The sequence below is a fragment of the Pogoniulus pusillus genome, unplaced genomic scaffold, assembly GCF_015220805.1.
Source record: "Pogoniulus pusillus isolate bPogPus1 unplaced genomic scaffold, bPogPus1.pri scaffold_107_arrow_ctg1, whole genome shotgun sequence".
Taxonomy (NCBI): domain Eukaryota; kingdom Metazoa; phylum Chordata; class Aves; order Piciformes; family Lybiidae; genus Pogoniulus; species Pogoniulus pusillus.
The window spans coordinates 63110-84925 of record NW_026974546.1 but is presented as its reverse complement, the minus strand read 5'-3'; the positions used below and the strand labels follow the sequence as shown (position 1 = coordinate 84925).

Below are 21816 nucleotides of genomic sequence, written 5' to 3'. Positions count from 1 at the left end.
CTTCCAAATCAGAGTGAGATTATTTGTCTGGGTGTGCTTACTTTTTCTTCTCTACATCTAATTTCTTTCTTTTGGGAAAGAAGGGAGAAGAGGGAAGGGCATTCTGTAAGTTGTTATTTGGTTCTATCAAATATATTTAAGTCTCTGGGAATTTAAATTAGAACCAAGACATCTCAACGTGGGGCTAGATAGAAAATAATTATTTTAGACAAGATTTGGAAGTTAAAAATGGACATTCTGAGAGTTTTAATCATTCAAGCATTTGGATGGCTATTTTGGTCACGGACTTGTAAACTCATAACATATCACTGTATAGGGTTAACATTCCAGGGGGAGTAACCCTGAACCTGACCCTAGGTGGACTTGACCCCTCCCCAGGGGTGGGTCTGAACACTACCAGGTGATGGTTAGCCCACTCCCCCTTCCTGCCTAAAGACCCATAAAAGCAGGGGGACTTGCTGGTTCACTCTCTCTGCACTTCCTGCTCCCTGCATACCAGCATCACCATTCTGTTCCTGGTTTGTCTTTGTTTTACCACATCCATGAGGCAGCCAAAGCCATCACCATCACAATCAGGTTGTATTTATACGTTTTGTATTTGCTTTCCCTTCCCTATACCCTTTGTAACTTCCCTATCTCAGACATCTTCTTGAGTTATTGTTAAACTTTTCTTTTTTAACTTCCAAATGGAGTGAGATTCATTTATTTGGGTGTGTTTACCTTTTCTCTCTCCACATCTAATTCCTTTCTTTTAGGAAAGAAAAGGGGAAGAAGGAAGGGCACTTTATAAAATTGTTATTGGTTCTATTAAATTTATCTGAGTCTCTGGAAATTGGAACTAGAACCGAGACAATCATGTTTTCTGGATAATGATTGATATGGTTTGGGAATATTCTAAGACTTTGCCTATGCAGGTGCATGCATATTTTCTGAATTCTGTTGGAAATCTAACCATATTTGGGAATACTTCTGAAACATGAAACAACTCTGAGAATGTGTGCTGGGACATAGAAGGACTCCACCACCTCCCTGGGCAGCCTGTGCCAATCCCTGACCGCTCTTGTGGCAAACAAATTCTTCCTAATCTCCAGCCTGACCCTCCTCTGGCACCATTTCAGGCCATTTCCTCTCCTTCTGTCTCAGGGTAATAGAGAGAAGAGCCCAACCCTCACCTCACTCCAGAGTGAGGAGCTCTTGAAAACTGTCATTTTCTCACCTTTTTGTCACTATTGGCAGTTTCATTTTGGAGGGGTTTTTGTTTGTTGGCTTGGAGTATTTTTAGGGTTGGAAGGGACCTCTGGTCCAATCCTGCTGCTAAAGCAGGGCACCCACAGCAGCTTGCCCAGCATTGGCCAGCTGGGGCTGGAATCCCTCCAGACAAGGAGATTCCTCAGCCTCTCCGGGCAGCCTGCTCCAGGGCTCCAGCACCCTCACAAAGAAGTCTCTTCTCACATTCAGCTGCAACCTCCTGGGGTCAGGTTAGAGCTCACTGCCCCATCTTCTGTGACTGAGCACCACACACAAGAGTCCGGCCCCATCCTCCTGGCCCCTACCCTTTCGCTCCTCCTGAGCATTCATCAGCTCCCCTCTCAGGCTGCTCTTCTCCAGGCTCAGCAGCCCCAGGGCTCTCAGCCTTTCCTCCTCACACAGCTGCTCCAGGCCCCTCAGCACCTCTGGCACCTCCACTGGACTCTCTCCAGTAGTTTCCTGTCTCTCTTCAACTGGTGAGCCCACAACTGGACTCAGCACCCCAGGGCTGGCCTCGCTAAGACCGAGCACAGGGGCAGGAGAACCTCCCGCAACCTGCTGCTCACACTCAGCACGCGCCCCAGCATCCTGCTGGCCTTCTCAGCCACAAGTGCACACTGCTGGCTCCTGCTGAGCTTGGTGGCCTCTGTCTTTGCTCAGCTGCAGGGCTTCATTTGCAGCAGACCTCTTCAAAGGCAGCTCAGAACAGCCCTCTGGGGCAGAGCTCCAAACCATGGCAAACTGGCACAGACAGACTGCAGAGATGCTTGCAAGTCCGACAGCCTCAGCGTGCTTCCATTCTCCAGTGCTGCCATGCAGCAAACCTGTGTCCTACGCACTTAGGAGCTCCACACGAGGAAGGACAAACTTCACCTCGTGCCATCTGGAAAAGGCCAAGCTGCACTCACCCTGCTAGCTGCCACGCTCCACACTGCAGCAAGGGGACGAGTGGCAGGGGCAGACCGTGAGGACTGGCCACGCTCACTTCGCTTTCCGTGCACATCCAGCTTCAGACATGTCCCCCTAGAAGCTGAAGAGTCTTCACCAGACTAAAAACAAGAGAAAAACAGCATTGAAAGAAAGCAAAGAGACGGGGGTGGATTACTGCCTCAGTTTCTGACCGCTGGGGGCTTTGGCCCCCACGTTTATGGAGCTCAAACTGAAGTTTGGGGAGCAGAGCAGAAATGTTCATTTAAGCCTCTTGATCTGCTCACACCGTGGGAAAAAAAAGTAGCCTTTCTCTGGTAAGGAAGTCAAAAAGGAAGGGACTGACGCTGGAAAAGGAGAGACTCAGAATGGACATTAGGAAGAAGTTCTTCACAGAGAGGCTGGGGAGACACTGGCACACCTTGCCCAGGGAGGTCGTGGATGCCCTCTCTCTGGAGGCTGGAGCCAGGCTGGGCTTGATCCCTTCTCCCAGCTAACAAATGACAGGATGAGAGGAAATGACCTCAGGTTGCACCAGGGAAGGTTTAGATTGGACAGGAGGAACAGTCTCCTCCCCAGAAGAGTTCTCAGGCCCTGCAACAGGCTGCCCAGCACAGTACTGGAGTCCCCATCCGTGGGGGGAGCAAAAAGTCCTACAGCTGTGCTGCTCAGGGACATGGTTTAGGGGTGACCTGGCAGTGCTGGCTTAAGGGCTGCACTGGATGATTTGGAAGCTCTTCTCCAACAGGAACAACTCCATGCTTCTACTCATCTGAATATGTGCAACTGACTGCCAGAAGGAGCACAAACTCTACAGAAAGCTTTACCTGACTGAGCCTCTTTTGCCCCCTGCGTCTCGTGGAGATGTTCCTCAAGATCTGCTCCTCCTGGATGAGCTTGTGCTTGTCTGAAAAGGAAAGAGAAAAAAAAGGAAAAAAGGAGGAAAAAAAAAGAGGAAAAAAGAGAAAAGGAAAAAAAAAGGAAACAAGGAAAAAAAAAGCAAAGAAAGAGAAAAGGAAAGAAAGGAGAAAAGAAAGGGGAAAAAAGAAAAGGGAAAAAATTAGAAAAAAGGATTTAAAAAAGGAGAAAAGGATAAAGGGAGGAAAAAAGGAAAATGAAGGAAAACTTATTTTAAAAGGAAAAAGAAGGAAAAAAAAGGGAAAAGAAGGGGAAAGAAGAAAAAAAAAGGAAAAAGGAGGAGTTTGAGCAGTGTCGTTACTCACAGCGGCGACTTACGCCGCTTGCGTAGCTGCCCTTAGTCACAGCAGCCACACGTACACCATTTGCATAGCTTCCCAGAGACCCCCCAGACACCTCTATATGACGCCAGAACCCTTTAGATGCACCCAGATCCCACTTTGATAGCCCCAGACTCACCTCACATGTACACAGACCCCCTTCACAGGCTTACAGACCCTTTTTGGAGAGCCCATAACCCCTCCAGATGCTCTCAGACTCCCTATACAAGGACCCAGATCCTCTCTACCACCCTCAGAGGCCCTCTGCACACCCCCAGACTGCCTTGACACCCTGCACGGGGCATGGCTGCAGGTCCCAGGCCCTCAGAGGACACTGAAATACAGAGCAAGGCCTCCCTAAATCCTGAGGCACCCCAAACACAACACCCCACAGCTCCACAGACGAGCCCGGATACTGTGAGGGCTCCACAGAGAACACCAAACCTCACAGAGCACCCCCAACTCCTCTGGGATCCTCCAGACACCCCCGGGAGCCCCAAGGGGAAGAGTGAGAGGCCTCACGCCCCCCTCAGATACCCACAAACCCCATTTTGATGCCCCCAGACCTCTTCAGATGCCCCCAAAAGACCTTTCGATAGCCCTCAGACCCCCTTGCTGCTCCCAAAACCCCTTTAGATGCCCTCAGATCACCTGTACATGCCGGCAGGGCAATGGCTGGTGGGTCCAGGCACGCCTGGACACTGAAAACCAGAGGGGCAGACCCCCAAATCCTCAGCTCCCAAAGCCCTGCGACTCCACAGCAGAGCCCATGTACTGTGGGGGGACCCCACAGAGACCCCTAAAGAGGTCACCGGAAACCACTCAGATCCCACCCAAATCCTGTGACACCCCACAGAGGCCACTCATCTTCACTGAGACACTGCCCAGATCCTTTGGGAACCTCCAGGAGTCCACAGGGGAAAATCCAGAGGCATACAGATGCCTCTATATGCCCCACAGCCCTTTGGATGCCTCTCACCCTGCCTTTCATATCCCCAGGCCCTTTGGATGCTGCCAGACCCAATTTAGGGGCCCGCACACCCCCTTAAGAGGGGCAGCAACACTGAGCAGCTTCGGGGTTACTGCCTGCCCCCGTGCCTGGTGTGGTGAATAGTCCCAAAGGATGTAAAATGGGCTTAAGCATGTCCTGTCTTATTTACCTGCCTGTCTGCATTGCAGCTAGAGGCGGGAAAACAGGACAAAGAAACCCAGGGAACCCTGTCTGGTTTAGTCTGGTTGTCTGAGAGGGGTTCCACGGGGACCATGCCCCTGTCGCATGCAAGGCCTATGCGCCCTCCATTTTTGGAAGACAACAGCCTGTGGGTTCTTCCATTTTTGGGTCTACTTGGGTGGTTGCCAGAGGTGATTGGGTGATTGTGTGGCCAATGAGACCATTAGCCTCAGCCATTACCCTATCAATGGGGCTGAACAGGTGAATAAGGAGCTTGCATGCTCGTTCATTCCTCGCTCACCTGCCGCTCGCCCACCCCTCACCTCAGCCACCTCAGCCACCTCAGCTAGCAGATGATTCCATTTTGCAGCCCACGTGGAATTTGCCACAGGACTTTTGTTGAATATTTTCCTGCTTATGTTTTGGGCCACGGCCATCAGGACTAGTGAGTATTCTTCATTCTTTGTTCAAGTTACTGAAGGATTTTAATCAACCTCACAAGTGGTGAATGAAGCTGCCAGAGTCTCTATTAAAGACATTTTCTGAAACCTTTCAAAATTCCATTGTACAGAGACATTCTGTAAAATAGTTCTGCTAACCGCATCCAAGAACTTGTGTGGAGAGTTGTAAATAAGTTTGGAGGAATTATTTTGTGTATATTAATAAATTATTTAATAACTTTTAAATCAGCCTCATTGCATTTTCCCCCAAACTCAGATTTGGGGACTCTCAAGGGTCATCTTGTCCAACTACCTGCAGTCAGCAGGGACACCTCCACTAGAGCAAGCTGCCCAGGGCACCATGTGTGCTTAGCAGCACCCTTCTGGTGTCTGTTTGCTGGGGGGGGAGAGCTGTGCTTTCCTGAGCATCCCTCTGCAACCCGTGCCCTGCTGTGAGATGTATCCAATTATTTGAATGAGCTTCTTGGGACAGGACATGCTGAGTCATAGAATCATAGAATCAACCAGGTTGGAAGAGACCTCCAAGATCATCCAGTCCAACCTATCCCCCAGCCCTATCCAGTCAACTAGACCATGGCACTAAGTGCCTCATCCAGTCTTTTCTTGAAGTCCTCCAGGGACGGTGACTCCACCACCTCCCTGGGCAGCCGGGTCCTCTCTCTTCACCAGTGCTACCTGCAGTCTCTTCCACCTGAAACCCACCTCAGAAGACAGTGAAAACCTGCCTTAGCCTGAAAGTGCTGCAAGGTAGAGGAGAAATCTCTTTGTACTGCAGCCAGGGCCTACCTGCCTCTTCAGCATCAGGTGGCAATCCAGGGGCTGGTGACTGGCAGGGCAGGGATGTGTCCAGAGCAGAGGTGATGCATTTGTCATTGATGAGGGAGATCTCAACCACCGCTCCTGGATTTCACCTGCTACTGATGTGCCCCTTGGCCACGTTAGCTGAAGAGATGAAGTCTTAATTAGAGAAAGGATTGTGCTTTTAGGTAAGGAGAGGTGGGTATAGAGGGGAGTGTTTCCTTACCTCCTCACCTTCTTTGTGCCCTCTGAGCACCTAAGCTGTCTTTGGGCTGACCTGCACATGGGATGGAGGGTGCAAAACGCTCCTGAAGGCTGTTGTGGGGCCTGAGAGGCAGGCAAAGCTGCAGTGCAGGTGGCATACGTCTTGGGCTGCACATCCAGCAGGAGGGATGCTGAGGAAACACCTTTCTCCTGTTTGCTTCTCTCCCCCTCCTCCAAGCAGGGAATGCAGCCCCTATCGCCCATCTTCCCCTCCATTCCTGGTGTGTAGGAGTATTCTTTTTTAACTGGCAGGCTGAACATTTTAAACAAACACTGCTTAAAATCTGTACTTCATGGGCAAAGCTTCAGAAGAGGAGATCCATCATCTCCTGTTGCTGAGGGTGGCTCTCCAGCAGCCCCCACTGCTGTTTCCACTCACCTGGCACAAAGGATCAGCCTTGGACAAGGCAGCCACTGAGCCACCAGAACATTCCCAGCTCTGAATGAAGAGGAACTGGATTGTAGTCTCTTGCAGTCAGGAGCAACACTGACCTCTTGGCCAGCATCTGCCCCCAGGAGGGAGCCCTGTCCACCAGCTACTTTGGCTGGGAGTAGCTAGCTGAGTCCCAGGGTCTGACTCAGAGCTGGACTATTTCAGCCTGGAGTGCAGGGTTGGGAATCTACAGCCTTTCATCAGCCCCTCTGAGTGTTCAATGCTGGCTCCTGCTCGGGGTGCAGCAGCAGCTTTGTGGCACCTTCCACCTTTTCCTAACAGCCACTTCTGGTGTTTGGGCCAGGTCCTTTGGTGCAGCTTGCAGCTCCCATCTCTCCCCCTGCTTGGCACTTTCAGCTGCAGCTGCTCCTTACTCTTCCTGCAGCCCCAGAATTCTTGCAGGAATGCTTGGGCTTGAGATTTCTGTGTCCAGAAAGACGCCCTGACCTTGGTCCTGGGGGGTCTGACCCAGGGAAAAGGAAGGTGGTGAGTGAAGAGGTGCTGATGTCCATTTTTCAGGGTCACTGCAGGGACAAGAATCTGAGAAGGAGCCTATATGGGCTTGGAGTTAAAACTTCGGGGAGACAGGCCACAAGCAAGGAGTTTGAGCCTGCAGAGACTAAACTCCCAAGGCTGGGAGGCCAGACAGGACCCAAACTTGAGCTTAACAACACTGCTGGACAGGGGCAGACCCTCAGGGCACCAGGAGAAGACCCTGCCTCTTGCTGTCCTTCTCTTGTCTGTACCCCTGCATGCTCCTCAGAGCTGCATGTGGGAGGAACCCAAGCTTAGTGGTTAATGGGAGTGAAGAACATTGTGCTTCAATTTACTAAGTTGCTGCTCTTTCCCATTTCCAGGACCATCTTTGTGTGAGAAGGTGTGATGGTTTGGGTGTTCCCCACCCCCCCACACTTTAGAAATCACCCAGACTGGACTCAGCCGGCTCTGGGAATATAAATGAAGCTATTTATTTACAGCTAGCACAATACACAAGCAGATATTTACAGTATATACAATTATATACAGAAATATACAAGGTAAAAGGTGATACAGAAGCACAACTCCCCTCTCAGAAACCTGAGTCCCCAGGAGGGACTCTCAACCACCGCCACACCTTCTCCCTGCCCCTCTCAACCTTACCCCAGTCCTAAAGAAGAACAGAGGTTCAGCCAAGAGGTTATGAAGCAAAGGTGGGTTAGTCCAAATGGAAGGTGAGGTTAGGGAGATGCAGCTCAGTCAGAAGCCCAAGGCAGAGAGTGTTATCTAATGTTTTCGTTTCTTCTTCAGCAAGACTCTGAGGGGCGTAGACAACACCATTGTTTCCCTTTCACAGCCTATGATGTAGTTCTTCTCACCAAGACATTCTAGCTTGCTTCAAACTAGCACAGAAGGTTTTTGATTTACTAGATGTGGAGAATCTCTATCGGTCGCATCTGCCCTATGGCCTCAGCACCCTGGGAGGAGGCACAGAGAGAGAGAGCAGTCTGCAGAATCACAGACTGCATCGGGTTGGAAGGAACCCTCCAAGTTCATCTTGTCCAACACCCCTGCAGAGAGCAGCTGGGAGCAAGGGTGGGTGATGTTGGGGAGCACGTGCATGTTAAGTGTGCACTCACACAGGTGTGGTGGGGACACATGTCATTAAGGAAATGCGAGTGTAAGGGGCAGGATGTGGAGGCTGTGAGTGGCAGAACCGCCACAGCCTCATTAAACTCTCATGTCCAAATTCAATGTCAGATGTGCATTTCAGGTCTGTGTTTTCAGGCCCATTATGCAGCAGTCAGGAAGAAGTAGGTGGGTGGGGGTGCTGAGGGAACGCAGCAGACAAAACAAGCCCCAATGCCTGCTGAGTGACAAAAAGCCCAGCGGGCTGAGGAGGAGCTGGTGACAGAAGTGTATGCAAGGCAGTGATGGGCTGGCGGTTTTGCTCTGGAGGGTGAGCAGCCTTTGCTCTTTGCTGGAGCATAGCACAGCAGTTTGCCCTTTCATGACTCATTTTCTAGTCAGGGAAACTGAGACATGGGGAAAGAACGTGAACAATTCACCTAGCAAATCCCTTCTGGGGATAAGGCATAAGGCATAGCACAGGGCTGCCAGACCTGCTGCTAAGTACAAACTGCAAGGTGTGCAGCACTGCTGCGCAGCTGTCCTGCTGTTGAAGGTCATCTCAGTCCAAGAGTCCCCTCTTTGTAGGCTCTGAAGCACAGCAAGCCACCCCTCCCTTCCTCCAGAGAGGGATGCAGCCTGCCCACCCCTCTGTAGTAGGGACAGCAATGCTGAGAGGCAGCTGGGCAAGCTGAAACTTCATTTTCAAGTTTAATGAGCATTATTTCCCACTCCTGCTGGCAAGCACTTTCCAAACACCCAAGACACACAAAGGAAAATCCACTGGTTTCAATTTACATATACACAAGTTATATTTCATAATTCTACCTAGGAGTTGGTTTTATTTTCTAGAAGCCTTTACATATCATAGAGGAGATGGGGGGGGGGCATTTCTAAGTCTCTTTTACACCCCAATACCACTCTTGTATACCTAGATTAAAAAGGAGAGCTTTTGATCTGTTGGAACACCACAGGCTAACACTTACAGGGTTTAATGTTTTTAATGCCTGCCAAGGATTCTCAAGCATTGCAAACATCTGAGGCTGCAAGCAGCCTTTTCAGGAGGCTGCCCCATGCCTCACTCACCTGCTCCTCTGCTGCATCATCATTCCCCTGCCATGTGAAAGACAGCAGAGTTTCTGTGTCCAGGCAGATGAGACTCCCAATTCCTTTCACACCTCCTACAGAGACATTCTACAAAGCCAGCATCTGTTCTTAGAGGGATTGCAGAATGCAGCTGGATAGCAGAGAGAATCAGTCAGGGCTGAAAGGGACCACAAAAATCATCCAGTTCCAACCCCCTGCCATGGGCAGGGACACCCTACCCTAGAGCAGGCTGGCCAGAGCCTCATCCAGCCTGGCCTTAAACACCTCCAGGGATGGGGCCTCAACCATCTCCCTGGGCAACCCATTACAGGCTCTCGCCACTCTCATGCTCAACAACTTCCTCCACACGTCCAGTCTGAATCTCCCCACCTCCAGCTTTGCTCCATTCCCCCTAGTCCTGGCACTATCTGATAGCCTATGAAGTTCCTCCCCAGTTTTTTTGTAGGCCACAGGGGGCTTCAGATACTGGAAGGCCACAAGAAGGCCACCTTGGAGCCTCCTCTTCTCCAGCTTGCACAGCCCCAACTCTTTCAGTCTGTCCTCATAGCAGACCTGCTCCCACCCTCTGATCATCCTCGTGGCCCTCAGCACAAACCATCCAGTACTGCTCTCTCTGCTTTAACTAGCACCAAGTTTTCAGGAATGCTGCAGATACTTACACACATTGCCCTAAGATGTGTATCAGATCCCTTTACCCTCACAGGCATCCAGGGTAACTCCCAACTTTTCCAGATGTTGAGTCTCAGGCTCAGGCAGCCACAGCTTCCTTCTGCTACAACAGATCACTGGAACGGAAACAAAATCCAGTTACCTGTCCTCTGAGAGTGTGCTGCAAGTGAGAAGCAACAGCTCTGCAGTTGGAAAGTAGAAAGGAAGGCAGATTAAATACATCTCAGAAGTAAAACGATGTTAAAAACCACACAAACACACACCAAAAGCCTTTTACAGGGAGCACAGCCTCGACCTTTAACCCAGCACATGCTAAACTCCCCTGGCACTGTCAGGTTTTTTGTCTCCACTGCCATCATTTCATAATCAAGAACTAAAGGCTTCACTGCACAAACACCAACTACACTCTGGCAAAGTCTGCTCACACAGTCCTTGAGAACAAAGGGGTCCAGGATGGTTGGACCTACTTTAAACAGGAACTCTTGAAGGCACAGGAGCTGGCAGTGCCCATGTGCCCAAAGATGAGCCGGCAGGGAAAGCAACCAGCCTGGATGAGCAAACAGCTCCTGAAGGAACTGGGGGGAAAAAAGAGGGTGTATCACCTCTGGAAGGAGGCGAAGGCTTCTCCTGACGTGTTTAAGGAGGTAGCCAGATTATGCAGGAGAAAAATTAGAGAGCCTAAGGCCCAGCTAGAACTTAGGCTGCCACCTCTGTGAAGGACAATAAAAGCACTGTTATAAATGTATCAGTGCTAAAAGGAAGGGCAAGAAGAGCCTCCACTGCTTACTGCACCAGGAGGGGAACACTGTAGCTGATGACGAAGAAAAGGCTGAGGTCCTGAATACCTTCTTCACCTCAGTTTTCAACAGTAAGGAGGGAGGAGGATGCAAGTGGCCTCTTGAACTGGGGGATGGGGTCAGGGAGCAGTGTGTTCCCCTGGAAATTCATGAGGAATTAGTCCAGGACCTGCTGAGCCACCTGGACACCCACAAGTCCATGGGACCAGATGGGATCCATCCTAGGGTGCTGAGAGAGCTGGCAGCTGAGCTGGCCAAGCTGCTCTCCATCATTTTCCAGCAGTCCTGGCTCACCAGAGAGGTCTCAGGAGACTGGAAACTGCCAACGTGGTCCCCATCCACAAGAAGGGTCGGATGGAGGAACCTGGGAACTACAGACCCATCAGCCTGACCTCAGTGCCAGGGAAACTGATGGAGCAGGTTAGCTTGGCGGTGATAAGAGCACACCTGAGGGATGGCAAAGGGCTCAGGTCCAGCCAGCATGGGTTTAGGAAGGGCAGATCCTGCCTCTCCAACCTGATCTCCTTCTATGATCAGGTGACCTGCTTGGTGGATGCGGGGAGGCCTGTGGATGTGCGCTATCTGGACTTCAGCAAGGCCTTTGACACTGTCCCCCACAGCAAACTGCTGGCTAAGCTGTCAGCCCATGGCTTCGATGGCAACACTCTGTGCTGGGTGAGGAACTGGCTAGAGGGCCGGACCCAGAGAGTGGTGGTGAATGGTGCCACATCCAGCTGGCAGCTGTCACTAGTGGTGTCCCTCAGGGATCAGTGCTGGGCCCCATCCTCTTTAACATCTTCATAGATGATCTGGATGAGGGCATGGAGTCAGTCATCAGCAAGTGTGCAGATGACACCAAGCTGGGTGCAGATGTGACTGAGTTGGAAGGCAGAAGGGCTCTGCAGTGGGACCTTGACCGCCTGCACAGATGGGCAGAGTCCAATGGGATGGGGTTCAATAGCTCCAAGTGCAGGGTGCTGCACTTTGGCCACAACAACCCCATGCAGAGATACAGGCTGGGGTCGGAGTGGCTGAGAGCAGCCAAACAGAGAGGGATCTGGGGGTGCTGATTGATACCCGCCTGAACATGAGCCAGCAGTGTGCCCAGGTGGCCAAGAGAGCCAGTGGCATCCTGGCCTGCATCAGGAATGGTGTGGTCAGCAGGAGCAGGGAGGTCATTCTGCCCCTGTACTCTGCACTGGTTAGACCACACCTTGAGTATTGTGTTCAGTTCTGGGCCCCCCAGTTTAGGAGGGACATTGAGATGCTTGAGCATGTCCAGAGAAGGGCAACGAGGCTGGTGAGAGGCCTTGAGCACAGCCCTACGAGGAGAGGCTGAGGGAGCTGGGATTGGTTAGCCTGGAGAAGAGGAGGCTCAGGGGTGACCTTATTGCTGTCTACAACTACCTGAGGGGTGGTTGTAGCCAGGAGGAGGTTGCTCTCTTCTCTCAGGTGGCCAGCACCAGAAGGAGAGGACACAGCCTCAAGGTGCACCAGGGGAAATTTAGGCTTGAGGTGAGGAGAAAGTTCTTCCCTGAGAGAGTCATTGGACACTGGAATGGGCTGCCCGGGGAGGTGGTGGAGTCGCCGTCCCTGGAGCTGTGCAAGGCAGGACTGGACGTGGCACTTGGTGCCATGGTCTAGCCTTGAGCTCTGTGGTAAAGGGTTGGACTTGATGATCTATGAGGTCTCTTCCAACCTTGGTGATACTGTGATACAACTATTTCTCTTCCAAAGGACAGCCCTGACCAGAAAGTGGCACATCCAGATGAAGATCTTGACTGACAAGAGCATCACCTCACTGAATAAGCAATATACTCTATCATTACAGCAGCCTTGGCCTCATAGATGACTCTCTTGCTTCGTTGCAGAAGTCCATCACCAGCCTGTGCCTGCAATGTCAAATGGAACCATGTCAAAACTGCTGACACTTTGCAGTTATGATCCCAACAGTTCATTCTTCAGCTCCCAGCTCCTCCAGTAAGGCTAAGCATTCCAACAGGCTCATGCCAAACTCTCCCACAGTTGTTTGAGACCATCACAGCAAACTAACAGCAAGTTGCTGCTCTACTCTCAGACCACAGAGGCTGCCTAGGGAGTCGCCCTCCCTGCAGCTGTTCAAGAAAAGCCTGGATGAGGCACTCAGTGCCATGGTCTAGTGGACTGGAGAGGGCTGGGGGCTAGGTTGGGCTGGATGAGCTTGGAGCTCTCTTCCAACCTGGCTGATTCCATGATTCTAAGTGTACAAATACCCCAGCTGTGTGCTTTGAACCTTGTCAATAAGCTTTCTGCAGAGACTGAATGATAAGAAACAGGTTGGTTGTAGTTATTAACAATCTTTGCCTGGATATCAACATTAATATTGATTATTAATTTTGCATCACTCATTCCACGATTCTTGGAGTTCCCACAGTGAGAACAGCAAAGGATGGCACACCCCAAGCACTCCTCACCACGTATTCACTGCCAGCACTCAACACGGGAAGACAGCCAGGACAGGAAGATAAATCACACGGCGTAACAATCAGAGCCACCGCAGCTAAGGGGGGAAAAACCAAACACCAACCAATATATCTCAAGCCACAACAAAGACTTACTTCAGCAGCACCATCCAAGATATTGTTCATGAACTTAACCATGTCCTCTGTCTTCTCAAGGTGTCTGTCTGGCAGCAAACACTGCTGGTTGGAGGCATTCAAGGCGACGGTAGCACGGATGGTCAGCTCGCTGGCAATGGAAAGCAGATGGGTTACAGGTTTGAAGAGCCACAGTGTAAAACACTGCAAAGCAAAGAATTCCTACAGCATGTCAGAGGGTGCTCAGTAAGCTTCTCCCTGTGTGTGTTCCCTTAAAGGCAAGAGGGGAAGGGGGAAGAGAATGGTACAAAACAGCTTCTCAGCAGTACTTTGTCCCCTCACATCCGTGCAGGCAACGCGATGGAAGCTTATTGCATTTCACACCCCCACAGGTAGCTCATGACTTCCCCAGCAGCAAGAGATCACAGACAGGAACCTTGCACATGAAACGTACTACTAAGGTAACACAGGAAGTCTTTCAGCATGCAAAGGCAAAAGCACAACCCAAAACATTCCACATGGCCACAGTCCATCTGAAGAACGTAAAACTGTTGGAACCAGTTCAGAGCAGGACCACGAGGATGAGCCAAGGGCTGGAGCACTTCTAAGAGGATAGGCTGAGGGAGCTGGGGCTGCTCAGCCTGAAGGGGACAAGACTCCAGGGAGACTTTAAAGCTACCTCCCAGTACCTGAAGGGAACCTGCAGGAAGGCTGCAGAGGGACTTTTTCCATAAGGGTGTCTAAAGACAGGGCAAGGGGAATGGTTTGAAGCTGAGGGAGAGCAGGGTTGCTTACAGTGGATCTGAGGAAGAAGTTCTTCAGCATGAGAGTACTTTGGCTTGCAGAGACAGAAACACTGTAATGCCTGTTCATGAATTTACAGCCAAGGTCACAAGCGTGCTTCTGTCAGCAATTACTGCTTCTACGCCCACCAATCACACAGTAGTGTGTCCTTTGTGAACAAACAGCATCTGAGGCCAGCTGCACCAAGTATTCAGCGACAAAACAAAGCAAATCAACAAAACAAATCTCCTACTTACCCAGCCAAAAAAGCAAACACTTCTCTGCCAGATAAACAGGCAGAAACATCTCAACAGACAGACAGAAGAGCTTGCACCGGAGAAGCAGGTGAAGAAGCTCTCCTTTTTGGCACCTATAAAGCACCAGATCAATCACATCACTCTAACTTCAAATGAGAGACAGCTGCTTTTAGATTCACTGCATTCAGGTGTTCATCTAGAGACAGCCCACAGAAATCCAGAACTTGTGCTCCCTGAGTCCCCGTGAAGCTCCTACAATCTTCCAGAGCACAAGCACAGGATTTTGTGCATGCTTTGATCACCCAGAGAAAACTTACAGAGCTGACATCTTCAACTCTGGTTCTTCCCTTCCTTCACTCCAAAGGCCAGAGAAGAAGTAGTCAACGGCAAATGCCAAGCAACTTAACTCCCGAATGATGCATTTGAAGACAATGACCATTAAGGGCAAATGTCAAGCATCTTGTTAAACTGCTCCAATGTGCCTTGTCTGTACTGAGTGCAGCCAGCATCCTTCATGCACTTCATGCTGCTTCTCTGAGGGAGCTCAGTTGTATGCCTCTCTTAAAAAAAGCATCAAGAATGAAATGGGACTCTCCTGAAATCAGAAGCACAGGCAATGCATAACCATTCTTTACAGCCCCAGTTACAAACTGACATAACTTTGAATGTGCCTAATGCCCTGCAGAGTTAACTAAGGAAAACCTAAGTTAAGGCTGTAATAGAGAAGTTAATGTAACAGAGGCCAAATTTAATAGAGGCATGAAATTGAACAAGGCCAAGGGCAGGGTTCTGCACTTTGGTCACAACAACCCTGAGCAGCACTGCAGGCTGGGGACAGAGGGGCTGAGAGCAGCCAGGCAGAGAGGGCCCTGGGGGTGCTGGCAGAGAGGAGCTGAAGATGAGGCAGCAGTGCCCAGGTGGGCAGCAGAGCCAACGGCATCCTGGGCTGGCTCAGGAGCAGTGTGGGCAGCAGGACAAGGGAGGTTCTTCTGCCCCTGTACTCAGCACTGCTCAGGCCACACCTTGAATACTGTGTCCAGTTGTGGGCTCCTCAATTCAGGAGAAATGTTGAGGTGCTGGAAGGTGTCCAGAGAAGGGCAGCAAGGCTGGGGAGGGGCCTGGAACACAAACCCTATGAGGAGAGGCTGAGGGAGCTGGGGGTGTGCAGCCTGCAGCAGAGGAGGCTCAGGGCAGAGCTCACTGCTGTCTGCAGCTGCCTGCAGGGAGGCTGTAGCCAGCTGGGGTTGGGCTCTGCTGCCAGGCAGCCAGCACCAGAACAAGGGGACACAGTCTCAAGTTGTGCCAAGAGAGGTATAGGCTGGTTGTTAGGCATTTAGTGCCAGGGTCCAGTTGATTGGTTAGGGCTGGGTGCTAGGTTGGACTGGATGATCTTGGAGGTCTCTTCCAGCCTGGCTGATTCCATGATATGGCCAATATCCACTTTTACTTACCATCAGAAACAAAGGAAGCTCCATCTTTGAAGATCACAACAGCAGGCAACTCAGGCAAGGTCACATACTGAAAGAGGTGTTTTCAGTTAGCCCAAGGAAGATGAAAAGACTCTGAAAGACACCAGCAACATTCAAATGTGGAAATGTCACTCATTCAAGTACAGTTTTCCTGGTTATTTTCTGTTATTCTTATTGTGACCTTCCAGTAGCTGAAGGGGGGCTGCAAAAAAGCTGGGCAGAGACTTTTTAGGCTACCAGGTAGGGACAGGACTAGGGGCAATGGAGCAAAGCTGGAAGTGGGGAAGATTCAGGCTGGACGTGAGGAAGAAGTTGCTCAGCAGGAGAGTGGTGAGAGCCTGGAATGGGTTGCCCAGGGAGGTGGTTGAGGCCTCATCCCTGGAGATGTTTAAGGCCAGGCTGGATGAGGCTCTGGACAGCCTGCTCTAGGGCAGGGTGTCTCTGCCCATCACAGAGGGGTTGCAACTAGATGATCCCTGTGGTCCCTTCCAACCCTGACTGATTCTAGGATTCTAGAGGTGATTAGTGGGAAGCTCCAGCTGGCATGAAAACTAGCTTTACTTGTAACAGTTTAATACAATATACCTACTGAAAAATAACTCAGCTTCCTTTTTTAAACTTGATCTTTTTTCAACTCATCTTTGCAATACCAATTGTACACCTTTAAAACCAGAGAGGACACTAATGAAAAGAAGCTTCATGTCTAGCCTGTATTTGTCATATCCAAAGGCCCATGGAGACTTGTACATGGAGGAGCTCTTCAGCCTCTGTAGAATTCCCAGTCTGACAAAGAAGACTGGAAGATTCCTGGCAAGCCACTGTGCCCAATCACCTATCTGCTTTTCCAGGGCTCATTCTGCATTTCTAGTTGACAAAGCCAAGTATTTCTAAGAAGCTCCCACAGATACAGTAAACATGCCAACTGCTATTTCTGGTCAGAGACATCACTGTTGTTTGCAAGCTCCACTCAGTAATGACTGTGCAGAAGAACATTCAGGGCTTACACGTACTACTCACTGCAGCAGGTAAATGCTAACTGCTTCTAATCAACAATGCAGACATGAGAAGCTACTGGGCTCTACCAGACTCCAAAGAAAGAACTGACTTGACAAGGTTAAAAAGAGGTAGCTATGATAACAGCTATAACTTACCTACTTTATCCAAAACGTGGCAAATTTGAACACAAACATTGCAACACATTCTGTTCCATACTTGTCTCATTCAAAGGCTATCCAAATACCCTTTTCTAACACTCAGTACTTATCTGCACAGAAAATAGGCTGCTCTTTTGGTTAGACTTAGTACAGCCATCTTCAAGTGGTAGACAGTAAATAGTATATGTAACCCTAAAGGACAAGAAATTCAAACTACAGAAATACATCTGTAACCATCACAGAGAAAAAAATCAGCATTACATTTATATGAACCAGATCTATGGCAGAAGAGAAGAGAGAGGAAACAAATCTGAAGAACTACTCAGAATCTTCAGTCTTAGAGCATATGCATGTCTCCTTACCTCCAGTAGAAAGGAGAGCTGTGCTTAAAACTACTGCTGTGAACCAGTCTGCCTTTCTCTTTCAGTACTTTAGTGATGTTCTTATCTGCATCCTAAAAAGACAGAACAAACATTTTTTTCCTCAAAACACAAATTCCATTATTTTAGTAAAGAAGTGCAGGAATCATCTCCAATACTCAAATCAAGACAACCTCTATCATAAACCAGTATTTACACATCAAACAATCCAAAAAACTACTATACAATGGATGCACTTACTGCAGAGGCACTCTAACACTTCACTAATAAAGCTACTTGCTCTCAAACCTTGGCATTCATCAACAGTCCTTCCTTGCCCCCAGCTCACACACAGCTGTGTACCAAACACAGACTTTCTGTAGCACTAACACAAGACACAATTTATTATTAAATGAGAACTTAAAACTTTGATTGAGTCTTCTGATTCTGTGGCAGCAAGTCACATGGTGCTTCTTAGCCTCACGTTTAGGTCTCACTACAGCACCTTCCTCTGCTGTGAATACAGCTTCTGAAGTGGAAGCCTATTTGACAGTACCTCACTAACTGACCAGCACTGAGATTCTAAACTGGAAGGGAATGGTAAATCAAATTGCTGAACGTTCAATCAAAAGCTGAATGTTAAATCAAAGGCCATCTATTGAACGAGTGTCAACGTGACATTGAGGGATAAAAAGAAAACCACAAATGACTGTTGGAAGAATTCAGCATTAGAATATTTTCCAAGAGTCTTAAGTTCAGATTCCTACGAGCAAAAGCTAAACACGTAGCCTCCAGTGCTCTCTTATTTGCCTTAGCAATGACAGCTCTTTGAGTTGAAATGCAACACAAGATTTTAAGGCCTTATTCAAGCAAATTGTGTTTACAGGAACATGCTCTGCTGTCAAACTGCAGCAGCAGGAAACCAACCAAACAACTATTTGTTGTCTTTGCACACAGCGCTAAACAGGAACTCCTTTCTGCCCGTGTCTGCAGTAGTCTGGAGTTGCTGTTGGTTTCTTTTACAGGGATTCTCCTGCCTCTATTGGCAAGTATATTCACACTGCAACACATCCCACAAGTAGGGAAAATGAGTGGATTTCTCTCCTCTGACAAGTCGTGTTACACTACCTGGCTGGCACAAGCTTGATGACCACATCTGGAAAAGCAGAAGTCATCCAGAGGTGAAGAGAGGCCTCTGCATACTTGCCTGGAGGCTTCATGCATTACATTTCCATAAGGAACAAGCAAAGGGAAACTCATTCTGCAGTAGATACAGAATGGAGATGCTGCTCTTCCCTTTCACTACCAGATACACAGTACTAATCCCATTTCAAAGCCTCTCTTTTTCAGATACTGTAATAAACCAACTGAAACCCTGCTGCAAAGGTTAAAATACATTAGGCTTCTTCCAGAGCTCAAAGACACCTTGAAGACCAAGCTATTAGGGGAAAGAAGACTTACGCCATTGAAAATGTTGCCCTGAATAAAAGCAGGGTTTTACTTTCTCCAGGACCACTAACCTTCACATACTGTCCAGCCAAGTCAGCCACCTCTGCTGTGAAGCAGCCAGATGCATCGATGGCACAAACAGCCACAGCACCCTTCTGAATTCTATTCAAGTCCATGCAGACTCTGTCATCATCCTACAAAAGATCAAGTGACAGGGTAAAGAAATACAAAATATTGGTTAAAATATCCCCCCATGGAAGAAGAAATGAAACATTCAATACAAAAAGTGATGGCTGGACAAGAATGGCAGAACACTCAGCCTTTGGCAAACCCAAACACGCCCAGGAAAAGATGGATTCTACAGGACTGTCATTTTAGGCATCAGAGCAAAGATCATTTCTCCAGAATCTCTCACCTGACAGAAGGGCTATGTGCCTCTGGGCATGTATATATGCACGGACAAGTAAACACACGTTTTACCTGCACACATGCACACACAGAGCCAACGGCTTGAAGATGCTACTGCATAGTAAAGAAACTGACCACCACTGTGTCATCTTCTTGGACCAGCCAAGACTTCTGTCTGTTTAGCACAGAAGCATGCAGAGTCTTTTTCAGAAAGCAAATGGTTGTAATCAGTCTACTACTCCTGGAACTCCACATAATAAACCCCATTGTCTTAGTGTTTTAATGATCCAAAGCCTTTCAGTCTGCATTGCTCAATCTTTGTTGGGCAATGCTACTGGTCAAGAACCACACGTGAACAACATCACAGCTTATTTTCCTGGCTAGCCTTCAGTTTCTTATTTCCTCTAGCACAAGCACAGAATGAGTTAGAGTCGGAACACACCACAAGGATCATCTAGTTCCAACCCCCCTGCCATGGGCAGGGACACCTCACACTAGATCAGGCTACCTAAAGCCTCATCCAGCCTGGCCTCAAACACCTCTTGGGACAGGGCTTCGACCACCTCCCTCAGCAATCCAGCCCACAGACTCATCACCCTTATGGGGAAGAACTCCTTCCTAACAAAAAAGCTGGGCAGGGACTTGCTCTACCAGGCCAGTTACATTTCCCAACAACTAAACTGCCTTGTGCAAATATGCAACAAAGCAACAGAGGAGCCAAGGGGAAATACCTCCCACAATTCTTTCTCTATTAGCAGTCTGTTCCTTTCCTATTCCATCTCCTACAACAAGAGGACCTGACTCAAAAGCAGCTCTGTCAATTACTTGCAAGATTGAGCTACAGGAGAATGTCTGAGGTGCAAGTAGTGTGGTAAGGCTTTAGACTTCTTCAACACTTTACCAGCCACCATGGATTTCTTTATCAACCAGTAGCACACAGTCCAGTCTAGGTTTCTTTCTTCACAGCTCTAAGAAGCTGAGGCATCTTTTCACATTGCATTCATCTCAACAAGGGAAACACCACCATAATGGATGCACCCTCCAGGAAAATGCATACAAAAGAGACAGAAAGGGATGGGATATTGCACACAAATATCAAGAGGCCTATCACAAATACCAACAGCTTCTGAGAATGACGACAGAGCTCCTGGTCTAAGGATTGCCAATTGCAGGGCGCTGGCAGCTCTACTGCAAGTTCTTTTGAGGGCATCTTTGGATAATGGCTGAAGACAGGAAACTATCCAAAAAGAACAACGAGTCTAAACTCATGCATTCAATTCATCCGTCGAAAACTGAAGCAATTCGATCCATGAAAAATTATCCCTCTTAACCTTCACCAGAACAGAGGAAAAGAACAGTAACAACAGAAAAAAGGAGTGCAACAAAACCCTTTCCCATCAAGGTAAAAAGTCTCAGTACAAAAGCAGGCAAAGCAATTTTTTGCTCTCTAAAAGCCCAATGAGCAATGAAAGGGAAACACTGAAGAGGGGCAGTGTGCTGTGTAAAACCACTGTTACCATCCGAACCTGTCACTTAGCAAAGCTTGTTCTGACTATCAGTGCAACAGAGCATTTCTTCCCTAAGCTATAAATTACAGCTTTGGGGGGAAAAAAACAACAAAACACCACACCTAGAGTCACTAACACTCAGAGACAGTGGTGGGCTCACTTCACATATCACAATAATCCAATCCAGGGACACCTAAGATCCCCAGCGCAGCACACAGAGGGCAGGAAAGGATGCAAGAGTTCATTAGAACACAGTGCTGCACTGTGCTCCTTATTCCTACCTTTCCAGCAGCAAAGAAGAAGATTGTTTACTATCAGTCACCCTGACAGCCAGTCCCCAGGAGCTGGAAAGTCAAGTCATGCACGATGGAACACAATTAAGGTGACAGATATGCAATTCATACTCACAGCACCAAAAGAGGGAGCCTGGTTAGGGCTCCGCGTGTCACGGCAGCTCACAGGCAGGCAGCTTCCGCGCGGCCGCCATCTTGACTGTGGCGCCCGCGACGGCCAGAGCTGTGCGTCCCGGCAGCCAATAGGAAGCCTGCTTGTGCGCGCGTGCCCGCCATATTGAGTGCGTCAAGGCCAGCCAATGGGGAGGCCGCTTTGGCACGGCTGCCATCTTGAGTGTGGCTCCCCGCGGTCGACATCTTGAGTGTGTCTGCCGCGGCCGCTCTCTCTGCGCAAAACGGCACCTAGGCGCGGCGGACACGCGTACGCAATTTGCGTACGCCCCCAGGCGCGGCGGAGACGCCTACGCAATTTGCGTACGCCCCCAGGCGCGGCGGAGACGCCTACGCAATTTGCGTACGTCCCTCGGCGCGGCGGAGACGCCTACGCAATTTACGTACGCCCCCAGGCGCTGCGGAGACGCCTACGCAATTTGCGTACGCCCCTAGGCGCGGCGGAGACGCGTGCGTCCGCCATTTGCGTACCGCACCCCCCGCCTAGTCGCGGCGCAGACTGGCTCCGAAAGACCCTGCCTGCCTGCCGCTCTGTGCTCGCCGCCATTCCATTGCAGCCGGCTCAGCGTCACTGCCGCTCCCTGCGGCTCCACCCGCGATGCTCCGCCCCGCTCCCACTGCCGCATGCGTCCGACCACGGAGCCCTAGCGGCCCGCCCCCCCGAGCGCCGG

At 49.6% G+C, this 21816-nt stretch overlaps 2 long non-coding RNA genes across 5 annotated transcripts; both read right to left on the bottom strand.

The window, feature by feature from the left end:
- Positions 1-2039: 2039 nt before the first annotated feature.
- Positions 2040-6399, bottom strand: LOC135173875 (uncharacterized). Its single transcript, XR_010301466.1, has 3 exons — positions 5832-6399; positions 3003-3082; positions 2040-2297 (listed from the first exon to the last, which is right to left on the bottom strand). It is a non-coding gene; the product is annotated as an uncharacterized LOC135173875 (long non-coding RNA).
- Positions 6400-7484: 1085 nt separating this feature from the next.
- LOC135173874 (uncharacterized) lies at positions 7485-21437 on the bottom strand. Of its 4 annotated transcripts, none has more exons than XR_010301462.1 (8): positions 21090-21437; positions 18837-18959; positions 17320-17411; positions 15786-15852; positions 14335-14447; positions 13316-13445; positions 9232-10037; positions 7485-9076 (listed from the first exon to the last, which is right to left on the bottom strand). It is a non-coding gene; the product is annotated as an uncharacterized LOC135173874 (long non-coding RNA). The 4 variants fall into 4 exon arrangements; XR_010301464.1 differs by lacking the exon at positions 7485-9076 and having other exon boundaries at positions 9083-9382; positions 9912-10037; positions 21090-21222; XR_010301461.1 differs by lacking the exon at positions 7485-9076 and having other exon boundaries at positions 9083-10037; positions 21090-21217.
- Positions 21438-21816: the final 379 nt, after the last annotated feature.